At 53.8% G+C, this 25,928-nt stretch overlaps 2 protein-coding genes across 4 annotated transcripts in view; one reads left to right on the top strand and one right to left on the bottom strand.

Moving 5' to 3' along the window:
* INSYN2A (inhibitory synaptic factor 2A) overlaps positions 1 to 5,500 on the bottom strand; it is a 52,190-nt gene extending 46,690 nt beyond the window's left edge. The window contains exon 1 of the mRNA XM_024555461.2: positions 5,477 to 5,500. The gene's annotated coding sequence lies outside the window, so the exon portion shown is untranslated. The remainder of the gene's footprint in view (positions 1 to 5,476) is intronic.
* DOCK1 (dedicator of cytokinesis 1) overlaps positions 1 to 25,928 on the top strand; it is a 374,752-nt gene that overhangs the window by 209,271 nt on the left and 139,553 nt on the right. The window lies entirely within an intron of this gene.

Raw genomic sequence — 25,928 nt, 5'->3', positions numbered from 1 at the left:
CTACAAGTTAAGCTTCTCCCCATGTGAATTTTTACCAAAGGAAACTCTGAGGCTGAGTTTGGTAGCAGAAAACCCCACATCTTTGATACACGGTTTTCCTCCTAAACTGAGTGGCTGGACGAGAGGAACAGGTACGTCCGAACGCAGCTGTCCTTTTTACATCCGGCTTCTCCGGAGCCCGCCTCCTCACGCTCCCTGGAGTAAAGGGCACTGTGGAATCTGGAAGAGGAAAACTGTTGTGCAGTCTGGATTCCCCGGGTTTCTGGCAAAACCACGGGCCAGGTGTACTGTGAATGGGCGCCTTCAATGTGGTCAGTGAACCTGCTACTAGATAGTGCTGTCCCCGGTCCTGCATCCGTTCTCAATGTGGGACGCCCTTGCTCCGCGTCTCTGCCCTTCGAAAGCATTCCTTTTGGAAGTCCTAAGAAGTAAGAGATGATGAAACACTTGCGCTTTTAACTGGGAATATTATTTCTAGAGTCCAGCTCAGATTGCTAACAGTGCACATCTGTCCCCAGAAACCCGCTGGCTCCCTGACTTCCCTGTTGCCATTTTTGTCACCCACCACCACCTCACGTGCCCGGGGCCGCCTCTTTCATTCCTTTGCACGTTGCCACATTACCAAGGTCTGCCACCAGGGTGTTTCTGTCACAGCTGCCCCCTTACGTCCGTGCCCAGGGCCATCAGTCACCCTTGGTACCAGTTCATTCTCCCTGGTCACACCCTGTCCACTGGGCTCCAGCGCCTTTTCTCTGGTTTGTCTCTATCAAGATGTCATCTTGTGGGAATGTGTCATTGTCAAAACCTTCCATGGTCCCCCACTGCCTGTCCTGCTGGTTCCTCCTCAAACTGGCTTCACCTGGCTTTTCAACTCATTCTCCCGTCTCCTACCTGAGCCTTCCCCACTGTCTCCTCCCGTTCTTCCTCTACAAGTCCCCCGGTCCGAGCACCTGACCGCTGGGCAGAGCCCTAGGAAGCACGTGTGCTGGGCGCAGGAGTCCCCTCTCTGCCTGGTCTAGGCCCGGGTGCCACGCCCTCTGGGAGCCTCCAGAGGAGCCCTTTGCCTTCTCCCAGCCCTCCCTGCCGCCTCCTCCCTCCTGGACTGGAGCTTCCCGAGGACCCACCGCTCAGACTGGTGCCACGTCTCCAGTGGCCATGGCCTCAGCTGCTCCCTCCCAGCACATCTGCACAAGCCACGGTCCCCTCTGGACAAAGCCATGTGCGTGTGTTCCCTGTGCCTGCCACCGCCACCACTGTTCCAAGGAGGCTCTGACTGCTTCCTGTGAAATGAAGCCGCACGCACGGTACACCCCCAGCCGAGCCGCTGGAGCGAGGCCCCTGACCCTCAGCCCCCCTTTCTCTCCGGAGGATGGAGGCCGAGAGAGTGACTTGTATTTGTGGGCTGCCGGTAGTGTTTTCCAGCATCCCATCGTCTCCTTCCCGTGTCCCTCGCATGCTGTTGTTCACTGCAGCTCATTTGATACCCACGGCTAGATTATTAAGGACTGAATTGGAATTTTCCATAATAACTGCAACATAAACTTGGGCCAGCATTTTCCCTGCTAAGTTGTTTAAGTTTCCTCACCCCCGTTGTGGCTCGAGTAGTTGTCACTTGGGTGGCCCTACAGTAGGGAAGTGTGGTCCTCTCTCAAACTTCCTAACAGCAGCGGGTCACAGGGCAAACGCGCACGGCAGTGGACGAACCGCGCTTTGCATAATCAGCTTGGTGCTCCAAAGAAGCAGCACTCACAAGTGACGACTCTGGAGACCGTCCCTGCCAGATCCTTTTGAAAGACGGTATTAGTCAAAAGGTGTATAATTTGGAAACGTGGTTTTGTTCTTGTCTCTAATATATGCTTTTCTGCATTCTGGTTCATTTTCTCCCTGCCCCAGTTCGAGCTGGGAATACGCACTTGGCAGAAGGACTCGGAGCTCTCAGGTTAGAGTGTTTTGTTTTTATTTAGATCTGCCGAGTGTCACTTGATAGCATCTTTGTATACCTCCGCGTCCCTCCACTCGCCCTTCACGGTGTGGACGGCGTCTACGGCGCATGGGACTCGAGCACAGCCTGACAGTGCCGATGGCTGATGACCCGGGGGTTGGATTTGGAACCAGCAACTATCTCTGAAGTCTCGTTTTTCTTACTCTGAGAGTCAAGATTCTTGGTTGCTTAGAGACATCTTAGGGTTGCTCAAGGGTCAGCTTCCGCACACGCCTCCGCTTCTGAAACAGATACACTGTCACACCTGGGCCAGGGGTTCGGACTGTACTTGGTGTGCCTTCCTCTGTGACGTGGCGTGGCATCTAAACAGCTTGTTTTTAGGAATCTGCGTCCCCGCAACGCAGGACCGAGTGTCTGCTCTCTACTTAGTCTGTACGTAAAATGTACTTTGTGGGTAAACTGATCAAAAGCTGCAGCGTTTTACCACGTTTAGGGTATAGGTTAGCTCACGTATCAGATCAAAAGGCTCATCCACATGTTGGCCTGCGAATTTCACGGCAATAAAAGCGTTGTCATGTCATATCAGTCATCCCAAATTTTGCCTTAAAATATTGAAGTCATTCAATAATGTTATGAAATATTAAAATCAAATCTGTGAGGAGACTAACAAGGGCCTGCTGGATGAATGATGTCAGCGGATCTCGGGCTGGGGGATAAAGGGTCCCGTGGCACTGCGGTGGGGACGAGGTGTCACGTGCAGGACAGAGGCGTCTGGAGCGGCCACGCCTGGGGCGTCCTAACAGCCTCCCCCTTCTAGGTGACTGTGGCGGCCTCAGCCGTGCATCATTCAGGGGTTGCCACTGCTGGCTCGAGCGTCAGCCTCCACACGCACCTGCTCAGCTCCCTGGTGGGCCCAGAGCTTTAGAGTCACGTAGGCCGGGCGACCCTGTCTCAGCCATCCTAATCGATGCCGGCCCGTAGGGGTGCCGCTGTCTGGTAGCTGCGATTTCTCTACCACCACCCCCAAGAAGCAGCCTGGACTCTGCTTCCCACAAAAGAGGGTTCAGTAGTTGTTTCTCTAAATGCGACAGTCACGACAGTCACGGGCGAGCGCAGGCAGGAGAATGCGAATGTCTGGCTAAGTGGGCGCATCTGTCCAGCGGCTCTGCTGCACTCCGCTGTGAGTTCGGAAAAGCAGTTTCATTTTCTGACTGCTTATTTCCACCAGTGGGAGTCTTCCTGGTAGACGGATGCCTTTCATGCACGAGGCTTTCATTTGTTTACTTATTTACTTAATTTCCTTTTCCTTAACAGAGGGAGAAACAAAAAGCAACAATCCCCTCTCCTGCCCTGGGGGAAAGATTGTGGGAGAGGAGCGGAGCCCCCGCATCAATAGATTAAGAGAGGGTCCGGCCTTCCAGAGGGCTTTTGAAAAGCTCTTTGTGCAAACAGGGAGCTTTCCGGCTTTTGCCTTTCTCTTACCCAGGCTTGGTGCTTCTCAATAGGATAATGGGCCTGGTTTAAGTCAAAGCCCGACGTCTTAGTCACAATAATAAAAAGCGGAGCCGTGGCAACCCTAGCAAGTTTAAAGGCATACCTTGCTTTCCAAGGGCGCCCTGTCTGTGAGTAGAGGTCTTTCATTTAGCCACAGACATTGAACAGACCCCTTGCATCTGTAAGGAAATGATGAATTTTGTGAAGTGAAGACGGGCTCAAACTCTCCGTAGCTAACATAATTTATGCCAAACCATGCAATTAGTGGTAGCTGTGTTAGACGTTTTTTTTCCTCCAAACGCGCCTCTCACAAAACCCTCACGAGGAGCAGTGCCATCTAATGTGGGTAGTAAACACGGAGAGTAAATTATTAATATCTGGTGAGGCATGCAGATGGCAGGACTTCCATTTTTCCTCTGAGCTGCTTGTACGCCTTTGCTCATCTTTCTTGCCAAAAAAAAAAAAAAAAAGGCAAAGATAAATAACTTTGCTCTGAAAAGTAAGATGCAACAGGACATGCATGTCATAAATAGCACAGCGCGGTGGGTAAACACCTGCGCTTCCTGCCTCTGCAACGTGGATGGTGACTTTGGGCTCCGTCTGTAGCACAGACTGACTGAGGTTGGAGCACGTTCGTCTATATGCTGCTCGCTGGAACGGCCCAGGGCAGGTGATCGGGTGCTGGTTTTCAGTCAGGTTCCCAGCCCTGTAACCTTGACATTCCCCCCACCGGCACATGGAAGGGTAACCCCCCAGCAAACCCGTGTCCCGGGGAACAGCTGCAAGCGTTCCCTGGCCTCGCCCTCGGTCTGGAGACTTGCGCAGTGATCGTCCGGGTCCCTGGCCAAGGCAGGGCCAGCCCCAAGTTCCTTCCCACTCCGGCCAGTTCACCTCAGGAGGCTTCCGCAGGATTTGAGTGCCTAAGCAGGCAAGGTCAAATTCAACGGCCTCAAGGCTGCTGCTGGCTCAGGGGCCTGACCTGGCTCCCAGCCCCCAGGCCCAGACCCGGAGCAGAGAGGGGCTGGGCCTGGGCCCTGCTCTGTAGATGAGCCAAAGGCACCCGTTTTCTCCCCTGTTTACTCCAGAGGCGCCCCTCCTCCCCGCCTGCTGGCACCCCCGAGCCGGGCTTCGGCTCCCTGTGGCACATTTTTGGGTTGTAGAACGCTGAGGTCATGGGGACAGGCTCTTTATCTGAGAAATGTTGACACCGAGCATGAACCAGCAAGACGCACTCTGGCTCTTGACTTTGGGCTCCAGGCGCTGCCCTGGCCTGGCCCTGGCTGGCCGGCAAAAGCCCTCCTCCCTCCTGCCCTCGCCTGTCTGCAAGCCTGCCTGCTCGGTCTGCAGCGCAGATTGGTTTCCCACGCCTGTCCGGGCTGACTCCGGGCGCCTGAGACCAAAGCCCCGTGGGCACAGACCCCAGCCCGCAGCCCCTGGGGAAGGTGCCAACCAGAGCGAGCCCTGGCGCCACGGAGGGGACAGGCATTTCACGTGGCCATCTGCCTTCCCTCCTGCTCGCACCTCTCCCCCCTCGGCCAGCGCCAGGGCCCCTCTGCTCAGACTTACCCCTGCCCCCGAAGTTAATCAGCCTTACTTGCCAGTTTGCTTTAGTTTGGAAAATACTTAAAAACCTGGGAACGTTCGGGGACACAGCTGCCCCCATCCCTCCAGTTCTGCCTGGCCACGGCTGTCGGGCACTCATGAGGCTGTGGCGTTTGTCGGGAACCCACATCGCAGCCACGCAGCCCCGCTCCTCCCTGGCAATCACCAAAGTTGCCGGATGCCCCTCGGTTTTCCAGCCACACCACATCCAGTTGCATAACCTCGCCCCCCACCCCCACTTGCGCCCGCCCGGTTCTGGTCCACTCCAACTGCACAGGAGCGTCCCGGCCCCACAGCCACCGAGTCCTCGCTAAGCCCCTCGGGGGGTGAGTGCGAGCACCTTAGCCGGGGTCGGTGCCCGTCAGGGTGGTGCTCTGCCTGTGGCCAAGTACAGGGAGCACCCGGACGCGGGAGGAGGGCGTGCGGGGCTCCGCTTACCTTCCGCTGCTTACAGTTAAGTCGAGGTCGGCGCAGCGCCTGGCTGGGGCATGTCTCGCCGTGGACCCGGACAAGCCTGGCGCGGCACGGAGCACTCCGGACAGGGCATCCGCAGGGAGGCTCGCGGGGCTGGCTTGGAGGAAGGCTCAGCTCCAGGGACTTGGTCGGCTGCGTGCCCCTCACCCGCCCCCTCCACAGCCACGGGCCCGGCCCGCCCGGCCGGCCCCGCGCCGCAGCTCGCGTCCCTCCGGCCCGGCTCAGCTACGCGCACGAGGAGGCTGAAGCTCCGCGGGCTCCGGGGACGCCCGCGCGCTTGCTAGCTCGCGGCGTGGTGGAGCCAGCCACAGCCACCCGGCTTCCTGCTCCTCCGATGTCCTCATTTACTGCAATTGTCTTCGGGGAGATCTGGGAGCCTGGGCCGGGAGGTGGGGGCGGAGCGGGGGAGGGAGCTGGAGGGAAGTCCTTGCAGCGGCCCCCAGGTCCCAGCTACTCCACGGAGCCTGGAGGAGAGGGCACCGGAGAGCCGCGCACGCCCGCTGCCTGTGCGCCCGGCTGGCACCGAAGCGGGCGGAGCCCCGGGCCGCGGGGGCGGGGGCGGGGGCGGTGCAGGGCCAACCGTGTGCGTGGGGTGGGGGATCCGGAGGGAGTGAAGGAGCCCCCGCCCGCTCACCCGCAGACGCTGGAGCCCCAGCCCGAGCTGGAGGAGGCGGTGGAAGGAGCCGCCAGTGGCTGCCGCCTGCGCGCGGGGCTCCACCGCGGTGCGTCCTCTGGATCTCTGGGCTGTAGGCGGCGCTGTGAGGCCCGGGAACTTGTTGAGTCTACCCTGGAGCCGCCTCTGGAGCAGCTGGAGGGCAGCAGGGCATTCTGCGCTTTCTCTTGGGAGGGGCTGCTGAGGACCCCGCACCGAGGCTATCTCCTGTACCAGCCCTCACAGTCCAGCAGGACTTTGAAATCCAGGTGTCCCTGCCCCCTCACATGAGGGTTGCTGTGGAGATGAGGGTCAAGGGCAAGTTTCCTTGTGGATTCCACCTGGTGCCCCAATAAGTGTAGACTGAGGACAGGCTGGTTGTGAGTCGCCTGGGGAAGGAAGCGCCTGCCAGGTCTGCTGCCCCCTGATATTTAGGAATACTCCAGAGCAGGCAGACGTCACTGCCCCTCCTAACCAAGAGCTGCTTCCCCCCCCCCCCCCCCATCACACACCAGCATGCACAGTGTATGCTGTGGCATACGCTACACCTGTTTCAGGGCAAAGTTAAGCTCAAATGGGAGGAGATCTAGGACGTGCAAGGAACTGCACCCCTGCCCCCCTCCCCCAAACCTACCAATGAGTAGGTCTGAGCTCAGAGCAGCTGGCCAGGGGCCCACTCTGGATCCTGGCAGGCAGGCCCTGGAGCCTGGGCCTGGGCCTGAATCTCCAGCTGGCTACAGGTCTCTGGGCTCCCTGCATTTTTCTCAGGCTTGGGTTTGAAGTTCATCCTCTGTGGACATATTCACCAGCAGCCACATTGATTAGTGTGAATCTCTCTCAAGGAAGAACGGGGTAATGGTGGATCCAAGGGCGGTGACGGGCCTCAGGAAATAATTGGGAGGCCGTGTGGGGGATGCTCTCCCTCACTGCAGACACACACAGCTGCAGGGGCACACGGCTCCACCCGCATAGCCCGGGGCCCGGCCACGGCTCCATCCTTGTCTTTGAGCTGAACTGAGCCCAAGCACTGTGCTTCCCGTAGTGTCTGTTCTTCATGAATGGCTTTACGGGAAAGGCTTCATTTGCCTGTGTGTGAGTGCTTGGGGTGATACTCCAGAAATATTGCAGAGAGTCCAGAAGAAAAACATCCTGAAGTCCCCTCCTTTCTCTTCTCACCTCTCAGCATCCTGTGGGTTATCAAGTCTGCCATCCTCGGCCGTCCATATATGCCCAGAAAGGGAGTCCTGACCTGGTGCGTCCCAGCTCTGGCACCTGGTCTCTTTATTAGCCCTTCTTAACCCAGGTCCCCGAAGTCGGGCTTCCAGCCTATTTACTTCCCTGGCTGGCTGGTTGGTGATGCTGGCGGGGGTTGGCTGGAGAGACAGGATTCTATTCTTTGTCATTTTAGGTGATGTGTGAGCAGCCTGGAACCCTGTAACTCGCTGTTCTGGCAGGAAGGGAACCGATGTGGAGGTTGTGTAGGACTTGGGGACATTTAATGCCAGGTGGGAGGGATCATCCCCGTAGCTCCCTCCAACTCCGTCTCTCTGGGGACGTGCTGTGGCGGCTGTGGGCTCAGGAATTCTGCCAGCAGTCCGGGGAACTTTCTGCACACCCTCGTTACCGCTAATCCATCAAGTCCTAACCCGCCTTCTATCTCTTACACGCGTCCCTGTGCATCATGCTGCCAGGACACTGCATTTGTGCCGGAGGTGTGGAAAGCGGAAATTTTAGGGGCCCTGAGTGGAAACAGATACACGTAAATGCACGCCACGCAGCACAGAGCAGAGCCACAGGTGGCAGTGTAAGCCGGCCAGATGGTGGCTCCAGGGACAGGGCAATGGGAGAGCCGCATGATGTATGATTCTAGGGAGAAAAATGAAAAGCTGTGATTGGCAGGTTAGGAGACTCCACTTCTACGGGAGGGGATTTAATTGGACTTCTTAGTAGCATCAAGACTACTGTCAGTTCTTCAATTGTCCGGGGGACTCATAGCTGTTTTCCTGAGTCTGTTAAAATCTTGGATAACTCCCGCTTTTTTGAAGTAAGACACCATTTGCCTATTGCATTGCTTACCGGCACGTCTTCAACCTCACAAGCGTGCACATCGGGGGGAAAGTGGTTTCACTCTACCGCGGGCTCTAGAGAGAGGCTCCGCGTGGGTGAGGTTGGTGGGCCCCGGTGCTGCTTCCTCGAAGGCAGTGCTGTGCCGGGGCCGGCGGGCCAGTTGGGGCTCCGCCATCCCTGCCCACGCACCCCCGGGGCACATTTCTTATTGATGAGATGTGTGCTTGTCCTCGGGGTCCAGAATGAATCGTGATGGTCAGTTTTCTCAGGAAAAGAGTTGAAGTTCGCAGAAAGTAGATTCATCTCAGGAATCATTTAGGAAAAAATTAGTTTCTTACATTTTGCTTCAAAGTTTTGCTGAAAAAGACCTTGCAAAGGGAAAAACAGCAATTTTTTAAAGTAGGCTTTCCTGAAAGCAGAAGCATCAAAGCACCTGAAGAATAAAAAACAAAGTATAGGATGCTTGACTAAGAAAATGTCTGAGTGTCTCTTCTTTTGCTTTCTTCTCGGAAGTGTGCGGGTGTTATTCAGAGAATGGCTGCAGTTTCAGCCTCGTGGTTTAGGAAGTTTCGATGCCCACATTTAAAAGGACAGGGACGGACGAGTCAAAACTATACAAGAACGTTCATGGTGCCCCGGCTCGGTGGCTCCTTTGGAGCATCGTCCCGTACGTCACACGGTTGTGGGTTTGATCCCCGGTTGGGGCTCATGGGGGAGACAGTTGATTGATGTTTCTCTCTCACATTGATGTCCTCTCTCTCCCTCCCTTCTTCTCCCTCCCAAATCAATAAATGTATCCTTAGGTGAGGATGAAAACATGTTCATAATGATCTGGTCCATCTCAGTTTCAAAACTGGAAATGAACCAGATGTCTGTCAACCATAGCGTGGAGAGAAACGTCTTGGTTTGCTCACATGGAGAACTACACAGCGAGGCAAAGGGCTAGGTGCTGATACAGGGAAGTAGGAAGGGCACTCAGAAATGCCACGCACAAGAAGCCAGCCGAGTCCATTCCAGTGGAGACCCGGGCAGTGCAAAAGTCAGCTTCAGGAGGGTGATGGCCTTTGGGCACACGAATCCCGGAGACCACGGCCCCTTCTGTGCTGCTGCCCCTTCTGCACCCGGGGCTGCACAGTCGCATGCAGGTGGGAGAACTGGCCGGCACGGTCTCTCATCCCAGTGTGCCTCATTCTGGCACACTGGGCATTCCACTGCGAGCTTGCAGTTTCTGCGAGCCTCCCCAGAAGTCATCCATTTAAATGACCAGCTGGTCAGTCAGTGAAATTGATGTGGGTCTGCTGAAGCCACTTTCTCCAAAACCCAAGCGAAGGGCACAGAGGGGCGTCTGTGAACGGCCTGCCGCGGGGGAGGAGACTTCTTATTGGGACTTTGTGTGACTCTTGGATGCAACCACATAGAGTCCACTTTGGACATGATTTTCCTATCCTACCTCGTCCTTCAATGTCCCAAAGTGACTGTCAGGTGAGCCCCTGCCTGTGATGGCTCTCCCTCCACTCAGTCAGTTCCTGCCCCTTCTCTCCATTGTCATCCAAGTCTGATCTGGGGGGCACACCTCTTCCAGATGAGGCAGTAGCTAAGGGACTCAGTCTATTCCGGACAGGCCAGCATCTCTTGGAGCCTGCCAGAGTCAACTCCTCATAAACCAGACGATGTGCCCAGGCCAAAGGGTATCTTTGACGGGAATGAGGTCATGCAGGGATCGGGATTGCCTTCACATGTCAGTGTCTGCTAACCCTTTCCGCTGGCGCCCACACTGGTGGGGGCCCGTCCCCAGGCCACCTCCCTGGTGTGCACAAGGCCCGAGGGCTTTGGGGTCTCGGGTCAGGGATTTCCCTGTGGCGCTCTGTCCCCACCTTTGGTTTCACAGACATGGAAGAGTGAGGAGGAGAAGGAGGAAATGGAACCTGTGCTTCTGCCACCCCTGTCCTTCCACATACTGTGTCTGCCTGGCATGACTGTCCTCCTCGCGTGTGCCTCCCGAATGCCCAGCCCCTGGTCCCCGTCAGTGTCTCCTCTTGTCCTCACGAGACACTGTGGACAAACACTGTCATGCTCTTCACAGATGAAGAAAGGAGAGCGAATGATCCCGCCAAGGTCACACAGCGGGGAAGGGACAGTGCTGAGATTCCAACCCAACTCCGCTGGATGTCAGGATACAGCGTCGCCCCGCCCCGCCCAGGTCTGTGGTGCTGGCGTGAACTTGAGATCTGCTCAAGAACCCACATTATAATTTAGTGTGACTCCAGCTTACCGTGCACGACTCAGATATCACAGTCTTGTGTGAGAAGTGGCGTTAACCAGCAAGACCCACGCTGGGAGCCTGCGTCCTCATGCACACCTCCAGGTGGACTCGGGGGGCATCGGCTCGGCTCTCACGTGGGACAGATTCCAACCAGCAGTGGCACCTGTTGATGGTGAACGCTCACCAAGCAGACGGTGCCTTCAGGCTCACCATAGGGTGTTGTCCATCAGGCGCTGTGTGCCTTTCCGATGTAGGCCTCATCTCTTCCTGGGTCAGTTCTGCCTGCAAGTAAAAATGGCCACTGGAATAGCAATGTGCCGTGATCACGCCCTATTCAGAGAGCACCTTATGCTTCTTCAGTACAGTCTCAGTGATATTATTGCACATTTTCTTCCCTGAATAACGACTCTTGAAATAATCCATCGCAATCTATAGTCCATATGTACCTGTAAGACCACTTCCTGTTCTGCTGTCAGGTGTGGTGACACTGTCACCGTGGTCTCTGAGTTGTCCTACCAAACCCATTACTGGTTTCAGGTCACGGGTGATGTGTGTGGCGGCAAGCTGCCGTTTGCTGGGGAGCAAGCACCAAGTGCCAAATGCAAAGAAGACAGAATTTTTAAAAATTTCTAGTTAAAGTTTGATGACTTCTAAGGTCACACACAGACTTTCACTTCCACACTTTTTCATTTTTCATCAATATTTCCTTTTCTCTGTACTCTCAAGCCCTTAGAGAACTGCACAGGTCGTTGCCTGGATGCCGCTGTGCTGCAGGTTCCCAGGGCTCCCATCTCCAGTGGGACCACTCTGCGTGTGGCGCACTCTGACCCCTGCGGCTCTCCGTGTGGGCGCGCTGTCCCCGCCTCTCCTGCCGGGCTCTCCGTGTTCATGCTCGCGTTCCCCTCACTGATGGGAAAGCAGGAACCCAAACTGTGCTGCAGCACATTCCTTACCCAACTTAAATTTCTCCCGGGATCCAAAGGGAAGAAGACATCGTTTTTAAATGTTGCTCAGTATTCTTCTTTTTAAAATGCTACTTTACATACTGCAGGGGCCCTCGATGAAAATGGACGCGGTTGGAGTGTGGTTCGTCTGGTCACGGTTTCCACCCACCCCATCTCTCCGTGGTCCCGGCTCTGCAGCCGGCCTGCTCCCTCTCCCGCCAGCAGTCCCGAGGCCTTCTTGGCCGGAAGAGGGAGCATTCTTGGTTTCCTGAACTTGGCTTTCACTTGGGTGGTGCTTATTCTCCAAGGTGCTCACTGTTGGGCCATTTCAGTAGGTTAAAGGAAGAAACTTCAAATTCAGTGTTTTTAAAAAATAAATTTGGGATGTACAGTTGGACATGGAGTCACCAACAAGATGAAGTAATAACTTTATTAGAGAAATTGGTTACTCAAAGTTTCAAGCAAATATTTTTTTAAAATATTGTTTATGCTATTACAGTTGTCCCAGCTTTCCCCCCTTTGCTCCCCTCTGCCCAGCGCCCCCCCCCCACTCCCTCAGGCTACCCCTACCCCGTTGTCCATGTCCACGGGTCCTTTATATATGTTCCTTGACTAGTCCCTTCCCCTTCTTTCAGCCCATCCCCATCTTCCCCTCCCCTCTGACAGCTGTCAGTCTGCTCCTTGATTCTGTGCCTTAGATTCTGTGTTGCTCGTTAGTTTATTTCGTTCATCAGAGTCCACTTGTCAGTGAGACCCTGTGTTACTTGTCTTTCACTCACTGGCTTGTTGCACTTAGCGTAGTAGCCTCCTTAACTCGTTTTGGGTGTGTTCTCACCATGAGCTCCAAACGTTGGTTTCAGGATTTGTCACATACTGAAAACGCGCGCCTGCGGTTGGGCAGTGACACAGTGAATGAGGGCTCTGGGGGTTGTGACCGATGGCCTTAATGGGCTGCTTTTGGCCGCAGTGTAGTGGGTCATCATTACATGTGATTTGTCCCCTCTTGGACCGTCTCGCACTTCACGTCTCCCTGCCCATTGAATGGGGATTGCCTCACTCTGTGCAATGTTATGGAATGTCATGGCATGTTGTGGCATGCTGTGAGTTGAGCATCGCGCCCTGAAGTTCTGGTAGATGAAATGTACCCATGATCTCTTGTGTTCACCGCATCCAACTATGAAAATGAAGAAATTCCTTTTAGTGCCACTTTCTGCCCTTCCCAATGGAGTAAACATTGTGACCCATGACGTTGCTGATGAGACTTTCAAGTCCCTTAAACTAGGACTGGTGACTCATTCACACCATGGAAATAGCACGGAGGCAGCATCTTCACCTGCGGGTTCATAGGCTGCTGGCTCTTTCCCTTTCGGTCCTGGGTGTTAATGAACATTTTCACCTCTGGCGCTTCCTCGGCTTCCATCCCCAGCTGTCTGGGGCAGGCTGTGGGTCTCAGCCCCAGGAATCCCACCCCCCTCCCCATTCAGGCTCTGCGGCTGTGGGCAGTTTGCACAAATTCAGCTTGATATTGTAGACACCCCTCATAAGAAGAGGGTAAGCAGACTAAAACCAGGCACGGATGTCCCAACCGCCCCTCCGGGTCACGTAAATGGACCTCGGCAGGTGCCCACAGCATGGAGCTGGTTGCTTTCCAAAGAAATATGTTCCTTTTGTGCCTGAGGCCGGTGGAGAGCTCTTTGTTGCATTCTTGCTTTTTCCATGGAAGTAGGTACTTTGTTAGCACCCGAAGGACATGTGAGAACATTGCTGGAGTGAAATCAGCTTTAGGTGGGATGCAGGCAAGTGTCAGTGTGGCTGTGCTCGCCATGAAATTTAAGCAGGCCTGACTACAGAACGCGCATCTGTGCTCCACGTGAAATGCAAAGATCTCCCGCAGACGTCCCTATTCTTCATCTCCTGACAAGCATGCATAATCTCTGCATTTGAATACCGAACAGAATCAATATTTTAGAAGAGTTACTCATCCACGGGTGTAAGTCATTTTAAGCAGACTCCTTGTGTGAAGGGATGGCTTAGCCACAGGCAGGCTGACGGGTTTCCCTTGACCAAGCGCTCATTTTCATTAAGGCTCCCTTCAAGCAACCTGAGATTAATAATGAGTTAGAGAGATCCAGTTTGTCAAAAATTACTTAACGTACAACTTCACAGAGAAGTGTATCTTTTGCAGCGAGTGCAGTCTACCATTTACTCGTGCGTGTGTGTGCAGGTGTGACTGCACCGATACAGCCGCGGTTCCCGGCGCTGTGTGTGGTCGATCTCTGCGCATGCGCCGTGATTCGGGCAGTCAGAACAGAGCATCCGTGTGCGGAGTCCGCTCAGGCCCTGCTCTCCCTCCCACTCGGTAGGAGCCAGAGCCGAGAAAATACGGGCTGGCCTTTCCTCCGAAGGGCCAGGCGCTGCGCTGGGTGCTTCTCACACGTCCCTCCTAGCGTCATCCCCTGCGCACATGACCAGGCACTAACGTGGGGAATATTCCTCTGATGCGTAAACTGAAAGGCTGGCTGGGTAGCTCTGTGGACGACTCCCTGCCTTCTCCACTTTCCAAAGTATTAGCGAATTGGAACTTGCCATTGCGCTCCTCTTGGCACTTCTACAGGTCTTGTCCAGTTCGACTCAGTTTATTCTTGTTTTGAGCTGTGGCCCCACACTCTGTTCCCCAGTATAAGTGGATTTATTAAATGTTTTGATTGGAATGTACGCTGATTTCTTCTGGATCAATGACCAGTCTTCGGCATCTCAGGTCCTACTGCCCATTAAGTGCAGGCAGGCTTGGGGTACAATCGCTTCTCCATTAACTATTTCGTCAGGAAACAGGAAATTGCTACTTCCTTTCCTCTAGTCTCGACTGACTCAGTTTATGCTGATGGTCCAAGAGCCTAAAAGCCCCACGAATCTGCTCTCTGCACCATGTGTCAGGTGAGGAAGGAAGCACGGAGAGCTGAACAGGTGACTCGGTCAGGCTGGAGTCTTACAGAAAAACTCCTGAGATGTGGGTGATCGGAAATCATGTCCCGAAATGTCAGCTAACGATCCCACTTTGCCCGAGGCTTGTTTGTTCTTAACTTGTATCTCCACCAGTGACACGGGTCAGAGACCTGGAAGGAATCTTTCTTTTTCCCCAGGAAAACATAACCTCATTCATCCTGGAGCAGGTGTGATGGCTGCGTTTCATAGGCGATGAACAGGTGTTATAGGGGACTGCCTGTTCTGATTGTGGACGGGAAGCATGGTTTCCAGCAGGGGCCACGAGCTTCTTCTTAAAGAGTTACAGAATACTGTATTGGCCTTTGCAGGTCATACAGTCTCTGCCCTGAAAACTCCTCTCTGCTGTTGGAGCCGGAAAGCAGCCACCGCAAGATGTAAGCAAACAAGCAGGGCCGAGTTCCAGTAAAACTTTATTTGCAAAACCAGGAAGTAGGCCGGAATTCGGCTCACAGGCTGTAGTTTGCCGACCCCTGGCTCCTAGCATACATTTTTCTGAAATTGTGATGCCGCCTATCGTCTCAGATTTTAAGGGTGAATTAATAAAGCATTTGACTTGTCATAAGCGTTTTGGCCTTTGGCTGCTCGTGTGCACTGGAGGGCAGGTGCCTGCCCCCACCGAGACCTGAGCAGAACTAGGTCAGTTGCTCTCTCTAGGCTTGCCCCCAGGGAGGGACGTGGTGACGGAGCTGTTTGTCTGTTAGTATTTGGTGACAAACAGTAATTCCATGTCTCAGCATTCACGTTCTTGGGGAACAAAACAAAACAAAGCTGGGAATGGCGGCTTCTCTGTTGTGTGTACCACAGGGGTTTCGCTTTGCTGGTTGTGGGGATACCGTAGTGATTAGGCCTGAAGTTCGGTTGCCACCTCCCAGAGGGAGCCAGCGCGGTTGGGGCCTTGGCCTTCCTCACCCCCTGAGGGACCATGACGTGAGCCCAGACAAGACAGTACTGGACGGTTCAGGTTGGATTTTTATCTCTCGCCGATTGACTGATGGTTGAATATTTTACCTATTTATTTTTAGAGAGAGGGGAAGGGAGAGGGAAAGACAGGGAGAGAGACATCAATGTATGGTTGCCTCTCTCACGCCCCCTACTGGGGACTTGGCCCGCAACCCAGGAATGTGCCCTGACTGGGAATCGAACCAGCGACCTTTTGGTTTGCAGTCGGTGTGCAATCCACTGAGCCACACCAGCCAGGGCTGATTTATTTGTTTAAATGCTTCACCAAACCACATAGAATATCTTTGCTGTAGGCTTTTAATACTGCAGCTGTTATGGTGATGGATGTGATTTATTTTTGTTGTTGTTTTGATCCTTTCCAGACAATTGAGGTTTTGTAATTGCTCTTTACACCCATATGAAAAAATGGTCAAGCATTTACTTCAATACGGATTTTTCTCTAGCATAAGGATCCATCAAACAGACGAGGGTCTCTATTGGTCTTTATTTAATCCTTCAGCGGTGAATGTCACCCATGCGCAAGGATTTCACGACGCTGTGTCATTGGTAAACACACCAAAGACGTGCCGTAGCGACCATGCACTCAGCGAACGTCACCGAGCTGCCATCCACTCGGACATTCGTCAGAACTGTCCTGGTCTTGTCGGCCGTTTGCGACCTTCTCTAAAGCGCACAGCGAGCCTGTGATGTCGCCTCACAGAGCGACGTTGTTGTGGGGCCTGTCATTAGTTAGTTGGAATCAGGCCACCGTGCACAGTGCTGTAAGGCTCCAGGCAGCAGGTGAGGTGGCCTCTGGTCTGTGCTGGGCCTGCGTGTACCCGGGACCCAGACGCTGGGCCTCCACTGAACTTCCCTCAAGTGTGTTGAACTGAGGAAGCATCTCTGAGTTTGGCTTCTGGCGGCAGAGCCCTCCGAGGCTCTGGGGTCCCTTTGACGGCCCCCAGGCAAGCCTCTGCTTTCGTGCTGTGCTCCAGCAACATCGAGGGGACGCTCTCAGAACCCCTTTCCTCTTTATGCAGAGGTTGCACTTGCTGGGCCAGGATGTTGAACGCACAGAAGTTAGGATGAGGCTGAGCTTGCCTTTGGAGTTTACAGAACAAAATGCACTGTGTGCTGGTGTGTGTTCGGGCTTGACTTGGAATTTTGTAAAAGAAAGAAAAACCGGAGGTTGTTCCGTGTGGGAAAATCTTATGTAATTTTCTGAAGGTGGAAGGTAGGAGAAGGGGGAGTAGAGGCAGAGGGGGAGAGGAGCAGAGCTCGGCGTCGGGGTGAACCCGTAGTCTCTGGCCGGCTGGCTTCGTGACTTCCTGGCCACACGGTGAGGGTAGATCTCGACCCATGGTCAGAACTGGAAATCCGACCCGGTGTTCACGCAGCCTGCCACTTGAGGTGATGGGGCTGGGGGTGGGGTGCTTAAAGGGGGTCCTCAGAGCCTCCCTCCCTTGGTCAGAGCCGCCTTTCTTTCCGAACAGTGGATTTGGAAAAGCAGTGTGCCAAGTGCAAGAACACGACTCACACCAGTAAGTGCCCCGTCAGACAGGTTGTAGAAATAAAGGCACCCACAACTGGGACGTGAAGTGTCACGTGTAGAATTCATCAAAAGAACCTAGGAGATGCAGGGGTCGCAGCTACAGTTCTGCGTGGATGTACCCACCCCCTTCTGTGGGCACCTGCACCCAGATACGCAGAACCTCTGGGAGCTTGAACTCAGCGGGGGCCCATTGCCTCCGACTGTGCGTTTAATCTCGGTTGCCCTCGGTGTCCGCTGTGCTGCTTTCCGAGGACGGGGAGACTCGGCTCCAGGAAAGCCGAGCTTGGCAGCAGCGGCTGCTGTCTGTCATCTCTCCTGCTTCGTAGTCGCTCAGACACATTACAACATCGCGCCGCTCTCCTTGTTATTTTTTGAATCAGGAAAACAGAAAGAAGTGATGATTTCTATCTGCTTTTTGGTTCCCTGAGAATGAGAATGAAATTTTGTATGGAGTCTTCATTTGGTGGTGGTTGTCCCATTGCCACCGGACACCACTGCGAAGACGCACTGGGATGCCATCCCCATGTCTGCAGTACCTTCAGGGCACCTAACAGGGCCCAGTGTTCAGCCTGGGAAGACCAGCGTCCACTCCTCCCTGCCAAGGACTCCCAGGGAGGCCTGGGAGCACCAGGGAGATGACCTGAGGCTTCAGGGCTGCCCCAGTGGGGTCTGTGCCTGAGAGTTTATTCTGCAGGGCGGAGGACCCTGTGCAGTTAGATGCTGATACATCAGAGGGGACTTTCTGTGATGACCAGGAAATAACTCTCCAGGGGAGCAGGAACCCAGAAATGCAAATCTGCCAGGAGCCGAGTCTGCCCTTTCTTCCCCACGCCCTCCCGGGTCCCTGGCCCTTATCTCTCTGGTCTGTCCTGCATTGCACCTGAGGTGCCAGTGGCACAGGCCCTCGGATGGGTGAGTGCCAGCCCTGTCCCTCGGAGCAGTGGCCTGGGACTGGTGGTGCTTAGGAGCAGGGTGACCTCTGCTGGTCTCTCTCTTTCTGTTCCTGTCCCCTGGGAGTCCTCCTATGTGAAGTTTAAAGTCAAATGCAAATTATCTCCCTCGGTTGCATTAGCATTGCTGCATTTCTTTAGTGGAGTGGAATGAAAATTCAGAATATTCTGTGGCAGAATTCTGAAGGCGACAAGGGCTTAATGACTTAATGCTTGACAGCCAGCCCCTCTCGCTGTCCTTCCCAGCGCTCTGGCTGGGCTGTGGAGCCCCGCCCCCAGGCGCAGGCGGGCAGCCGGATGCCAGTGCAGCAGCGCAGGGGGCTCTCCGGCTCCTCTTGTTTCCGCATGTGGATGGTCTCCGGTTGCAGGCAGACGCTGCCCCCTCCAGGTCGACTGGCGCGCCCACCTTCTCCCACCTTCGGGAAGCCAGCGTCCCTGCCTCCTGTCTTCGCAGAGGCTTGTCCAGTGAGTGTCACCTCCTGGGAAATCTGCGGTCTTGAGACGGGATCTGACCAGCATCCGGTCCTTCTTGGAGCATGCTTTTATTGTTATATCTGCCTCTGACATTTAATAGCTTTTATTATTGATTTTTTATCCAGACTTTATTTTTCAAGCAGTTCTAGGTTCACAGCCAGGTTGAGGGGAAGATAGGGATTTCCCAGATAACCCCTGCCCCTCCCACTGGCGGTATCCCCACCAGGTGGTGCATTTGTCACAGGCGACGTGCCCACATTGATGCCGCACAGTCCCCCGCAGCCCGCAGGGCACCTTAGTGTCCGCTCCGGTGCTGTGTGCTCTCTGGGCTTGAACAAAGGTGTGACAGCATGGGGCCACCACGGCAGTGTCATGCAGTGTCACTCACAGCCGTAAAACACTCTCTCTGCTTTCTGTCACTCTCCTTTCTGCCTCTAACATTTAACAGCTTTTCTTATTGAAGTTTTAATACATGAATTTTATCCTCGTAACAATCACAGATTAGATAATTGGCTAAACAGGAAAAGTTCAGACACCATCATTTTTGTAAAAATATATTCAGAAGTAATGCATGGGATTGGTGAAAAATCAAGGTAACCTAGCAAAGCGGGGGGTCATCTCTGGTCTCAGCCACCCTCTGTGTGGGGCATGAGTCCCTCCTGTGGGCACCCTGAGATGCCAACCGTCCCTGCACACAGTTGTCCCCAGCCTGGGTCCCTGGTCATGTTCACGTGGCCCTGTGGCCTGCAGGTCATTTCCCATCGGTGTAAACAAGCCGGCTGCGAGTCCCGGGGGCCAGGCGGGGGGCCAGAATGCCAAGTTTGGAAACAGAGCCATTTGAAAGGATTGAAACCTGCTAAAAAAATTAAATTTAGTTTTGAGACTGCAATGTGTTTTCCTGCTTGAAGAAGTGAATGCTTTGGAGAGTAAGCACACATTACAAGATATGCAAAGCTGGTTTCTGTCTCGGGGATTTTTAAAAATCAATTTTACCTTCTATAGCTTTTAAGAAATACGCATCGCAAGTGGGTGTATAATTTTGGTCACGTGCATTTTTCACTGACGTGGAGGACTGTCCTGAAGGAAGTGGCCCACCTGCTGGCCTGCAAGTGTGCATGCGATGAGACCCAGTGAAGGACTATTTCAGGATCCATTTGGTCTTCACACTCCTGTGAAAACTGTTTCAGAAGCGAAAGGACACCAGGCCCCCATGTGGAAGCACCGGCTGCCTCTCAAGGAGAGTGAAGCATCCTTCTTACGAGTCATTTTGTACTTACGTGTTCTCGAAGGGGTGTGGGAGCCTGGGATGTCATCCACAGGGATGTGCGAAGCATGTGTTTCCATTAAGAGGTCAAAGGGCTTTACTATGCTAAGACCTGGGTTCAGACCCTGCTGCCTGTCCCGGATTCAGCCTCAGGCCTCCCAGTTCCTCACTTCCCATTCCCTCCCCCTGTGGGGTGGGGCTTTCAAGTCACTCAGTGAGCAAACCGCCCCCACGCCCAGGCTTCTTCCAAGCCTCGTAGATCAGCCCATCATTCACTTATGAGTGTGGGCTGTGCCCACAGAGTTTGCTCCTCTCCTCAAAGAGCGAATCGACCAAGTCTGTAATAAGCCCTTCCTCGAGGCGTCTCTGCTGAGGACCCTGGTGGCTCTGGATCGTTAGGTGACTTGTATTCTCAGCACTTTTCCATTCCCCACCCCGCCCCCCCCATCCAAGGGATGGAGAAAATCACATTTACTTCCAGACTGATGGTCTGCACCTCACATTCATGATGAGGTCCTGCTGCTTAATTTAACTTTGGAGATGTGTTTTCCCTTAAAAAAAAAGCCTTCTTATTTTATACTTTTAGCAGGAATGCCTGCTTTTCATAAGTGGAAATAATACAAGGAAAGAATGCAGAAAGTGACCTTGAACCACTCCCTCCGGTCTTCCTTGCACCCTCTGTGGAGGGCAGCCTGGAGGGGTCCTCACCCTTCTTCTCATTCCTCGGTATCCGTGGGATTCTTTCTGTGCAGCGTCTCTTATTTTATTTACGTCTATGAAGTTATCATTAGGAGGGAAGAGGGAGAGAAAGGTGTTTTCTTTGTTTTACAGAGTAGAATTAATGTAACCCCATGACTCTGCACTGCATTGTTTTTTTTTGTTTTTACAGAGTAGAATTAATGTATCCCATGACTCTGCACTGCATTGTTCTGGGACTACTTTTTAGAGCAGTTTTAGGTTCACAGCGAAATCGAGTGGGAGGTACAGAGAGTTCCCCTCTCCCTCCCTCAGCCCTCATCGCGCCCAGCCTCCCCCACTATCCATCCACTGACCCCACCAGACGGTACATTTGTTACAGCTGCTGAACCAGGTCAGCATGTCATCGTCACCTCAGCATGCACGGGGTGCTGCGCCTTCTGCGGTTTCGGACGAAGGTATAATGACACGTACCCACCATGCTAGTGCCATACAGAACCCTTTCACTGCCCTCAACATCCTCCATGCTCCACTGGCTCATCCCTCCCGGCAAACCTGGCCCCTGGCCACCACCAGTCTTTCTACCGGCCCCATAGTTTCCGCTTTCCAAAATGCTGTACAGCAGGTAGCCTTTTCAGCCGGCTTCTCTCGCTTAGCCATGTGCATTTACGTTTACTACTCTTTTCATGGCTTCACAGCTCCTTCTTTTTAACACAGAACAGCATCCATCGTCCGGATGGACCACAGCTTATTTGCCCATCAGCGACCGAGGGGCATGGCGGCAGAGCCACTATAAACACTTGCCACAGGTTGCTTTGCGGACATACGTTTTCCACTCCTTTGGGTCAATGCGCAGGAGCACAGTCTAAAGCCGGCGGTGAGAGGATGTTGTGTTTCGTCGTTACTTTTTCCATCGGGCATTCAAACACCGACATTCCTGAAGCCCTCAGATAAGACCTGAGCACTCGGTTTTCTCCTACCAGAATCCTCTTCAAGCAGTCCTCTCCGGTTACCACTGAAGGCCGTAATTTCTCCCTCCCTTTTCCAGGACACATTTATTAGAGCTAATTATCTTCGCCGCAGACACATTCATGTTTGTGTCCCTGGTGGAACATGACCCTACGATGCCACTTGGAAGCTCAGAGTGCTGCAAACGAGGCGGAGGGTCCTGGAGGAAGAACGTGGTGGGTGGTTTTTCCTTTGATTGGAGAGCAGTGGACGGTATTTGCTAATGCGTTGGAACGGTTATGTGTCTGGAATGCTCCCCGGAAATATCTGATTACTCTTCATGGAGTCCTCGGGAGTACTTCTGGGCTGGGTAGAATTTATCCGACCCGGAGTCATACGTGGGGGTGCTGTCAGATAGTTTTCAGGGGATTGTGATCAGTTCTTAAGGGATCAGACCCACCAGATTGGGTAACACTGAGCAGAAATAAATGAAAACGCTTCCTTAGGGCGGTATTTCCAGGGACTTGAATATGTTCGCATGTACCAGGGCTTCCCGGCAACCTTTGCCTAACTTTCTCTCCCAAAGCACCTCGGTTCATTTGTGTGCAGCGTGCCGGGGAGCACGCTTTGGGAAGCGATGCCCCGTTGGCCACTCAGTTACCTGTAGAGATAGCTTTCCTGCCCTCGAGGTTTCCGCTGTACTTCACCTGATCGAGCTCACCAGCATCATTTTTTTCCTTTCTATTTTAAATCAGAGTGTATCACACATGCAGGGGAATAAATACAGGGGCAGGCACCAGCAGGTTTACAGTTGTTTGTATGGAAAGTATACAACAGTCAATAAATGACAACACGAGAATGAACTCTGTTTCGCCTGCTCACAACTGCAAACCTCCCGTTGCCCGCCCTGCGCCATAGGGAGGCACCACTTAGAAGAGGAGTGGATCTGCATGCCACCTGCAGCTCAAGTTCCTAGTTGCTCCTCCTCCTCCCTTCAGCTGCGGCGTTCCTCCTTTTTCTGATGGGAGCTTGGCTTGGGGGTTAGTTATCCCCTTGCTTTTTATTTTATATTTTTAAAGAATTTGTTTATTTTTAGACAGGGGCAGGGAGGGAGAAAGAGAGAGAAACATTAGTGTGTGGTTGCCTCTCATGTGCCCCTTACTGGGGACCTGGCTCGCAACCCAGGCATGTGCCCTGACTGGGAATCGAACTGTTGACCCTTTGGTTCACAGGCCAGCACTCAATCCACTGAGCCACACCGCCCAGGGCCCCTTGCTTTTCAAAAATAGTTTAGCCACACGCTTGTGTGTCCCATAACAGTATTTCTTAGGTTTTAACTGCTTTGGCTGTGCACATAGGTGGACTTACGCAGCACATACGCTTCTGTGGCGTGCTTTCTGCTTCAGCTGTGGGGCTTACTAATTCTTCCACGGTGACAGCGCAGCTGCCGTTGTTCACCTGTGAGCGTACCCCACGACTGAGCTGTGCCTTCCTGCAAGGATATGTAGGTGCTGTCAGAACAGGGCCCTTCAGATGGCCTCTCTCACCACCACCTAGCGCACCTCTGGTAGAGCGCTCCTGCCTCACCTCCCCCCCCCAGGGGGAAGGGCGGGGCCACATCTCCTTTGCTCTGTCTAATCTGCAACCGAACTTCTGGTATTGTACTTTTATAGACGAGACCGCATCTTCTATGGGATGGGAACTATCGGTGGCCTGAACCTGAGCCTGGTCCCCCCAGTCCCTCTAGCATCCAGTCCCCTGGAAGCCTCAGGCATCCAATCAAGATCCTGGAAAGCAGCCCTCAGCAGAACCCCGCCCCTGCCTATCCGGAGCTGCAGCTCAGGTCCAAGGATGATGGATTGTACACACAGGGCTCCGCCTTGTTCTTTCCAGACCCTGGAACAGGCAGAGCAGCTTTGATGATGCTCTTTGACTGATGGGCACTTTCTCTAACAAAATCCCATCCAGAGGCTTAAAATGTGCATCCGTAAGGTTGATTTGAAGATAAATTATACAGAGCAAAAGGAAAGAAGAGGCAGAGAAGCCCTACCTCAGTGGGGTGATTTATGGACATTTTCAAAATCGTCCAAACCCAGCTATTTTTTGTAGCAAACACAGACGAACAACTGCCCCTCCCGAAAACAGCAGTAGTGAAACATTCTATATAATGTGGGTAGGGGAGCAAGGTTTCCCTTTGATCACCCAGCACCTTCCCCCAGGAGGAGTCGCATGATATGGCTGTGAACACGCCTCTGTGTGTTACCTGGCCGCGCCTGTCCACCTGACACATAAGCTCGTGGAGATGAGGCTTCCCAGCCGACCCATCTCAGCCGCTACAGGAGGCTTCGCTCACAGGGACTGGCGACCTGGCATGCCGATATCCGGGAGCTGGGGAGGGGCCTGGTTACCGGATTCATGGATGAAATTGCTCTCTGGGCGGTGTGGGGTCTGTCACGTCTTTGGGCTGCCGCAGAGAAACCAAAATACAACACCCCCCCCACACACACACACAGTCCCTTGTGAGCTGTTGGAACCTGTCTGCCAGGTGTCATTTGTTAGGCCACTCCTCAGCACCCACATTGAGAAGTAGCTTCTGTAAGCCTTTCTGCCAAAGGGGAAGAGAATGCTTAACTGGAAAGGGCGTGGGCCAGGCCCTCCGGGCAGAGGCGAGCAGAACTGAGGTCCGTGCACACCTTTGGAAGCGTTGCCAGCCTTTGAAGGGAGGTCCACTTGCTAGGTAGGGCGGACTCGTCAGAGGGGTTTTACGTTTTCAGAGAGAGCGTGTCCCCGCCAGTGCCACCCCAGAAGTCTGCCTTCTAAACATGGGCTGCAGCCGCCTCACTTGGCAACCTCACTGTTCCACCTCCTGGAAAGTGAGGCTGAAACCCACCCACTCAGGACCTGGACAAAGGGTTGCTTCAATGCATTCATAACTTCCCCCGCGCATGAGTGACAATGCACCCCACCTCCTCTGCTCCGGAGCTTTGCTGATCAGAAAACATATGGGAATCTCCACAGGCCCTTAGCCCCGGGTTTTTCAAGGGTTGCCTTTTCTCATTAGTTCTCAGTGTGGGTGGCATCTCAGAACATCCAAGGAGTCGACTTGCTAACTTCACAAAGGGTTCAGGCCTGAGCGGAAAGTCCTTGTGCAGCAGGTGGGACTTCCTGGTCTCTCTCCTGGGAGAGAGAGCGCCCACGCCCTGTGCTGGGCAGGCATCCTTTCGGAACTGGCCTCCATTCCCCTTGGTTCAGTCCCAGCCTCGTGACCCAGCCTGGAGACCGGGGCGCGGCCCTTGCTCTGGAGGCGTTTGCCCTTGTCTGTCTTTCCCTGGGAGCCCCGCTTGGCTGGGCAGCACTGCAGGACACAGGTGTTCGCAGGATGGGACATTTTTCTCCTATGTCTGTTCTTAGCTCCCGTGTCTCACCCCTCCTCGCTGCCTTGCAGACAGCGCGGCCGCCCCCTTGCAGCTCCTGGCAAGCCTGTTGTGCTTCGTGAACACGTGTAGTCCTAGCCGTCAGGTAGGCTGGCCCCACGTGTCTTTCCCTTTCCACTCACAACCAGTGCCCATTTGTGCGGCCGGTCACTCCCGTCCAAATGGGGATGAGTGTGTCCTCTCCTTTTCAAGGCCAGTTCTCCCTGATCCTTGTTTTCATTCCCGCATCCTGTGAGGACTTGCTGCTTTGCCATTTCCCTGGCCTCCAGTGTCTGCCACCTCCCCATCTCGCCTGCATTCTCTGAGCTTAGAGCTCCCCTCTAAGAGCCCCAGAAACACCACCGCCAATGGATGCTGCCTGCCCCCCGCACTGGGCCCACTGGTCTGTGCAGGCTTGTTCTGCCCCCTTTCGGCAACTGTCAGAGAAGGTGTCGCTGTTTCTCTGCTTCTAAACACCTCTCCTGCCTTCATTCTTCAATTCTCACCTTTTATTTGGGGAACTGCCCTGTCCTGGAGTCCCCAGCAGCCCCCCAGTGGCCACGTCCACTGCCTTCGGTCTTCTTTTCCTGGTTGCTGACGGGCAGACAGAAAGGACACGGTGACCGTCCACTAAGCATCAGACATTTTCAAAACAAGACTCCAGGATAGAAATAATCACCCCAAATTTACACATGAATAAGATGCTACTCAGAGACTAAGCAATTTCCCTGTATTTTATTATATTTGAAGTAAATGGAATTCTGCAGCAAACCGTGTTCTTTTTTAAAAAAATAAAAATAAATAAAACAGTAACACTGTAATCCTGGGGTCTGACTTCAGACCCTTATCTCCCTGAGCGCTTTGGCATCTCCGTCTTGTGGTTTCTCCCTGTGTGCTTTCTGTTTGTCTCACTTCTCTTGTTTCGTGTTACTCTTTCCGCGTAAAACTTGACCCTCTGCGCACCGCTGTGACCTTGGCCCTTCTGCATTCCGCGCCTGCATCCCCACCCTGTCTTGCTGGGGGTCTGTCTCCCCTGCATGTCTCCGGGCAGCTGTGGTCTCACTGCCCAGGACAGGCACCTTCTTCCTGACACCCTAACGCCCGCTTTGAGTTGTAAATTTTACGCACTGAAGACTGTTGTTCCCTGTTTTTCTTAATGATTTCATACGTGAGGTGTTGGGCTATTTCCAGGGATAAGGAGTGCTGCGTGGAACATCTTTCTGGCTGAGGCATCTCTCCCCATAGGCGCAC

This window comes from Desmodus rotundus, chromosome 4, assembly GCF_022682495.2.
Source record: "Desmodus rotundus isolate HL8 chromosome 4, HLdesRot8A.1, whole genome shotgun sequence".
Classification (NCBI taxonomy): Eukaryota; Metazoa; Chordata; class Mammalia; order Chiroptera; family Phyllostomidae; genus Desmodus; species Desmodus rotundus.
This window is presented reverse-complemented; position numbering and strand designations above follow the sequence as displayed.